We start from the raw sequence: 7,309 nt of genomic DNA, 5'->3' as shown, positions 1-7,309 counted from the left end.
CTATTCCTTCCAAAGTTTCTTCGTGGCATCTTTTACTTCTGCATTCCTCGGTGTGTAGATCAATGGATTCAACATGAGTATGATAACTGAATCAGACACAGCCATTGCCTTATCTATGGGGTAGGTAGGCACTGGCCTCACATACAAGAAAATACAAGGCACAAAGAACAATACAACCACTGTGAGGTGGGAGCCACAGATAGGGCTTTACGTTGCCCTTCAGAGTTGTGAAACTTCACAGAACAGAGGATGACTATGTAAGAGGCAATCAGAATAAGGAAGATAGCCACACAAATCATCCCACTGTTGAAAATGACAATGAGACTGATGGTATGGGTGTCCATGCAGGAGAGTGTCAGTAATTGAAACAAATCACATATAAAGTGATCTATGAACTTGGGCCCACAGAAAGGTATTTGTTACATGAAGAGAAGCTGAATGGTGGTGTGTGCAAATCCCCTGACCAAAGCTCCTCCCAGCAGCAGGCAGCACATCAGAGGACTCATGAAGGTCATATAGTACAGGGGCTTACAGATGGCCACATAGTGGTCATAGGCCATCACAATGAGAAAGATGATCCCCACACCTCCGAAGAAGTGTTCTGCAAAGAGCTGGGTCATGCAGCCCTCAAAGGAGATGGTCATATTCTCAGAGAGGGAGTCCACAATCAACTTGGGGGCAATGATATAAGAGAAGGTAATATCCAAAAGGGACAAAAAAGTGAGGAAAATGTACATTGGTGACCTCAAACTCTGGCTTGTGATCATGGTGAAAATGATGAGTCCATTTCCAAAAAGCATTACCAAGTACATGATTAGAAACACTGCAGAGAACAGTTTCTGTAGCTAGGGGTTTGCTGTTATACCCAAGAGAATGAACTTTGTTACATTGTTTTGATTTCCCATTTATCTTGTTTTCATATGAACTGTATCTGGGAGTCATAAACCTAAAGAAGAAAGGTATGACTTAAAATTAGTGAGCATTTTGCTTCCAAGCAATTAGTTTTCAGATGGGTTTTTTATATTGCTGTTCTCCTCTCAATATATGATAGAGTACTTATTTCATTAAAATCTGATCACATAGCCCAGCATATTGGCAAAGTTCATAATCCCAGGACTTGGAATTTGGAGTCAGTAAAAGCAGATGTTGAAGGACATCTTTTGCTACATAGTGAGTTCCAGGCCAATCTGGGGTACATAAAGCTTTGTCTCAAAAGTGTTTTTCCACGTTAAATAGATGCCTTTCTCTCCTGCTTTTAACGTTATGGTTGTATTAGTATGCGACTCTGATCAATATGGTTAGGCTTCATGTGACAAATACAGACAATGAGGTTCACAGCTTAGGGAATTTAGACATGGTATCAAAGATAATATATTTTGGGGTCAGAATGTGGCCATCATTTTCTAAATTTATAGTTAAGAAAATTCAATAAATCAGGTTCTTCTTTGTCAAGAACCCTAGTAATGCTTTTACAATTTTCTGCCTTATTAATTTGAAATTATAGGTATATACTCAAAACTGATAATTACATACCACTCAACTAATATATTGTTATATGAAAATGACAGAGTTCTACTTCTTTCAAGTCTAATGAAACAGCATGAGATAAATATCATTGCTATACTTAGTGTAAAGATGGACTGAAGCCTGGGAACTGTTATTGTACATAAGAAGATGATTATCTGATGATTGGACTGAAGCCTGGGAACTATTATTGTACATAAGAAGATGATTATCTGATGATTGTTTATGTAACTGGTCAGAAGTGGGGAACAGTTAACGATTCTTATATCTATTACAGTGTAACCTGTGATATTCTAGTCACATTAAAATTTCATACCCATGAAAAACAAATTTCCTAAAAAATATAGGAACCAGTGAGCTTATCTCAGGTTTGCATTTCTAATCAAGTTGGTTTTCACCCAAGGATAGAAATCCAATTATTTAATCTTTGTCAAATTCATAGAATCAGAATTTTTATTGCTTTCTTAGAAAGATTTAACTAAGAAACTTTAAGACTATCTGAGCCTAACAGAGAAACAACCTTTCTAGGTCCCAAGGGATTTACCTTTCCTCCAATTAATAACAGTCATTGAAGAGGAAACCAAGAAGAGACTTACAAGTTCATTCGAATGTTTCGTTTCTCTTTCCAAACTATTGGATTCTAAAATGTTTTCAATTCAGCTTCTTAGAAACATGATGAATATCTGTTCTCTGGGTTCTGTCTCAGGGCTATAAGAGCATGGTGTGTCCATATGAGATTCACAGATTTGCATCACTGCAGGACCATCCCTTGAGGTTGGTTTTACCCTGATGGAGATGATAATTCCTAAGTCAATGTATTTTCACTCGCCAGCTGTAATAACAGGCTGTCCTCAAGGGTGAGAACTTCCCTGGGCCTAGACCATGATGATTCTCCACCAGCAGAAATCTAGATAATAGTAGGCATTTGCTCCTTTGTTCACTCACTGTGACCTGAACCTCAGTTTCCGAATGACACCAATCTTATTATAACCAAACAATATGAAGTGTTAGAAGCCTGTATAAAAATGTCATCTCTAGAGACTGATTAGGGCTGAATGAGGGAGAGTAGACCTTCCTTAAGCTCTCTAGACAAACTGAATAGATTCCAGTGGATGAACTTGCACTGAAGGACATCTGGGTAAAATGCTTGAGCAAATGGGATTTAACACATATGGCAGAATACATATGTGTGTTGGCGTGTGGGCATGGATGGGGGAGGGAGTCTTAATTTCATTAAGAACTGCTGTAGGAAATATAAAGTCTCAATAAAAATATTAGAAAAATAGTTTGTGAAAAAATGCACAGGTGATAGGCAGAAATTGCATAGTGTTCAGAGACATCCGAATCCCATCACTTCTGAATTTCCCATTCCCAACTCTCCTGCTGAAATCATATCCAGTTTTTAAAGGTTCAAATTATTACAATTAAAGACTCTCATCTCTACATTCCATTTATCAAGCAAAGTAATGTGTGAGTTCATAATGTTCTCACTGTAATAAAATAAAATTACTGTGGCTGAAAATAAATGTAATTTACTTCCTATGGCATGACATTTTGACAAAATATTTTACCATGTTTCAAACAACGGCTTGTAGCCTCCATTCTTTTTGTCATGAATTTATTAAAACAAGATAATTTAACAGCATTGATTCTTGGGATTGATATAAATTACTTTAAATCTAAATTATTCACAGTACCCCTGGCATTCATTTCTGACATTCCCAGGTTTATCCTCATCTTAATATTCCACGACTCAACAGAGCCCACTATCATGGTAAACATAATAACTATGAAAGTTTTGCTTTTGAGCCTTTGCTCATGAATATTGTATGTTGAAATACATTGAATACATATTGAAAGAGCATTCATATGTGAAAAATTAAGCTTTAAAACCCACTAACCATCATAGATGCAGAGTCTCAGATGTTTCCATTTCCTAGCTCACCATCCAATATTGAGCGTCTTAACACTTCTTTATACACCTTTAGGCATCATAGACACTCTGGGAGCTGTATTTTCTCTTGTTGTGTATTCTTGTTTCATTTCCTTGATTTATACAAACACACACACACACACATACGTAGAGAGAAGGGGAGGGGACTATCTTAATGTCATTTCTGGTTAGGAGTCTCAGATATTGAGTTACTAGTACTGGTTAAAGAAGAGACAAAAGCCCCAAGCACATCTACCAGTAGACACAAGTTTTGTGTGAGAGGGTCACCTGGTCCCAGTTAAATACTTAGAAAATAGGCTTTCAGAATGAAATATCCTTTAAAAGTGCACTGCATGTAACCACAAGATATGGTAGTGCCTGCCTCTAATCCTAGCACTTGGGAGGTAGATGCAGGAATATCAATAATTAAGGGTTATATGGCACATATTCAAGGATAGCCTAGGCTACATGAAATCCATATTTTTTAAGAAAAGGAAAAGCAGAAAGAATGAAGGAAAGAAGGAACAAAGGAACAAAGGAAGGAAGGAAAAGTAAAAAATGGAATGTAAGCATATTTGACCAATGCCCTTGAATTCCTGGACATAGAAGAATTATATGTGTAGGCATTTTCTCATAAGAAAGCTCAGTCAAAATGAGAAAGAAACAATACAAATGATGGCTCTATATTAGGTAAAGTGGTTTCATTTGCACTGATTCTGTATTTTTGCATATCAATTCTTTGTTAGCATCATTACTGGGCTGCATAAGTACATTTTCCTAGACGTATCTAATGTCTGCTCACCATGACACCTTACGTTACCTCCTACCCACTGTTTCTCAACTCCTTTTGGTACTCTTCACATATACCTTCACAGTTTCACTGTAGCTTTCTGACATATATGTGAACATGTATGATATATTATATATATATTTATATATATATGACATTATGTATCTGAACATAAACAAGTCCAATAAATGAGAGCAAATATGCAATAGTCAGCTTTTTATATTTTATGCATTATATTTTATTTATTTTTAAAAATTATTTTGTGTGTACAAGTGTATTGCCTGCATGTGTGTAAATGCACCTGCATCATGCAGTGCCTGCGTAGGTCGGAAATAGGTGTTGAATTCCCCTGGAACTGGAGTTAGGGATAGTTGTTAGCTGCCATGTTGGTGCTGGGAATGGAACCCCTGTTCTCTGAAAGAGTAGCCCTTACTCTTAACCCTTGAGCCATCTCACGATATTTGTCTTTATTTTTTATTATAAAAGTCAGATGATGGTTATCTGCAATTTATTGTGCTATTCTCTACATTTGGACATATTTTAAATTTTATGCCCTACATATTTTATTTACATATGTTATATCTAATTATATTAACTTTCCTTTAAATGATATAATTTTGTTTTACATGGCTAAATAAAATTCTAGTTTATCTATCACATTTTCTTGATAGACAGCCAGTTGGATACAATTACTTCCCTACTGTACAGATTACTACAATAAACACAGATGATGTGTAACTATCTCTGTGATATGTTGACTTAGAGGTTTAAAAAACAAGTCCTGTCTGCCAAAACAACTGCTACATGATTGCAATAATCAGAATGAGTAAACCAACAGGGTAGTCTACTCTGCCAGGAAACTTTCAACTGAAACAAAACAATGTTTTGTTTGCTGAGATAGAACATTGTTTTAGCTGATAGTTTCAGAGATTTAGCCTGTAGCCCATGAGTCCCATTTCCCCAGGATAGCTAGGAATGCAGCTCAGTATTAAAGTAGTAAACTTGAGTAAGACACTGTGAGGGTATTTTTTAAAACTTTATTGTGATGTTCTTGAGTATAGACTTTGTAGGTGACAATATTGTGTTGCAATGTGAACATGTTAGACATATCCAGCCACTGTAAACAGTTTACTTTGTATCTTCTCAAAATAGAGTTTCTAATATCTTAAATCTAGAGGTACCCTAGGGTAACAAAAGAGCTACTACTTCCCCAGGAGCTATCTAGATCATCACCTTTTCCTGATTTAGCCCAATTATGTCCTTTTAGCATTGCCTGTAACTATTAGCATTCTCTTTCTTTATGGAAGCTATCTGAAAACATTGAAAATAATTTTTAATAAACTAAGTGCTTCCAAATAGTTTTCATGGAACATGTTATTAGAGTGAGTTTTCCTATAGTTTAGTATTCACCTAGAATGTGTTACAGTTATAGAACCATAGTTTGGGACTTATCTTCACTCCTTGGTTGATGGATTCTAATGCTCAGAGACAAAGCATATACCTAAGTTGATGGCTATCGTATAAAGCAGAGTGATTAGAATGGATATATTCATTAACATCTATTGTTATCTCCTTAAAATTAGAAATTTTCTTCCAGTAATTGATGTTATTTCTCATAATTCATAAGCATTTAAAAATAAATATTGTCTGATATAGTTCTGTAAAATCAAATTAGGTGAACTCATAGAAGTAGAATATAGAATGATGGTTTCCTAGGATAGGGTTTGTTAAGGTTAACCCCAAGACAACCCAAAACAAACTAATGACAAATGGATAACTCCAAAAACACAGTTGAGTCTAATCTGAAAACCAGTTTACTTATGGATCTATGAGCCAAGGAAGACCGCTCTTCTCAACATCCACAGAGAACTGGACTCATTGCACAATTTCCCTCACAGCTCTGATTCTTAATATAAATTACAATGAATTAGAACAATGATAAATAACTGATATAACAGCAGACATCCTACATACTGTGCTGTCTTGGGAATGCCACACAATAAGAGTACAAATCTTGACAAATGTTGGACTTCAGTATCATGATTGTAGTTGAAATTCCTAGGTCAAGTTCTGTTACAACATGCCCTGCTGGGAAGCAATCCACAAAGATCACCTGAAAATTTTTACAAATATGGACACTGGGTCCTAGAGCATCTTTCACTCTCATGGATGGAAAGCTTAGATTCATTTCAATCAAAGACAGCATTTACAGGTCGTCAGTTGTTATTCAGAATCATCTTTCAGTCTAATTTGGTATCTTTCTCTCACTCTCATTCTTTGTCATCCTCTCTCCTGTCTTCTTTCCTTCCTCTCTGTGGTTCTTAACCATACATTTTAATTGCCTTTCCTTTCTCTTCCTTTCCATTTCACTTTCTTTCCCTTCATTTTCTGCGTATTTTGCTATACATGGCAGCATACAAGGCCTCCAGTGTCATAGACTCAGCACTCTCTTTCTGTAGATAAATGTTATAATTTATCAGTCAAAACATGTTAGAGGGATTATCCAAAGTTCAAATAGGAAAGGAATACAGGCCTACAGGAAAAATGGACTAGATAAGAGGAGGCTAATGATTTTGCATGTAATGAAGTAAATGTACCCCAAATTTGCATTACATTAATTAATCCCTGAAGTCTCCAACACACTAGAGCTGAGTTTTTCAGACCCTCACTGATGTGCAGGATTAGCTCACAGAACAACTGTCTATTCATTTTGGCATTACCCATTTGCTTTATCTTTTTGACTTCTGCAGATCTATGAGGCTTAAGACTCCACATAAGCATCTTGGCATACCATGTTACAATGGCAGAGGTTAAAGATGGTCTTGTCAGGGTATTATATGTAATGTATGTCTATTATAATTGAGATAATTTCTTCAGATTCCTGGAGTATACCCTTTCACCAGAGTGAAATATTTCAATTTTATCTTCAGTATGCTATTCATTTAAAAATAAATAAACTTTTACATCTCAAATATATTTTAGCTAATGTAATCTAATTACTGGAAAATTTTGGCAACAGGAATCAGTGTACATAATAATAGTTTGTATAAAAATTGCCAAAA

At 35.7% G+C, this 7,309-nt stretch overlaps 1 pseudogene; it reads right to left on the bottom strand.

Moving 5' to 3' along the window:
• Positions 1–905, bottom strand: LOC103729605 (annotated as a pseudogene).
• Positions 906–7,309: the final 6,404 nt, after the last annotated feature.

This window comes from Nannospalax galili, unplaced genomic scaffold, assembly GCF_000622305.1.
Source record: "Nannospalax galili isolate Female #2095 unplaced genomic scaffold, S.galili_v1.0 scaffold593, whole genome shotgun sequence".
NCBI lineage: Eukaryota > Metazoa > Chordata > Mammalia > Rodentia > Spalacidae > Nannospalax > Nannospalax galili.
This window is presented reverse-complemented; position numbering and strand designations above follow the sequence as displayed.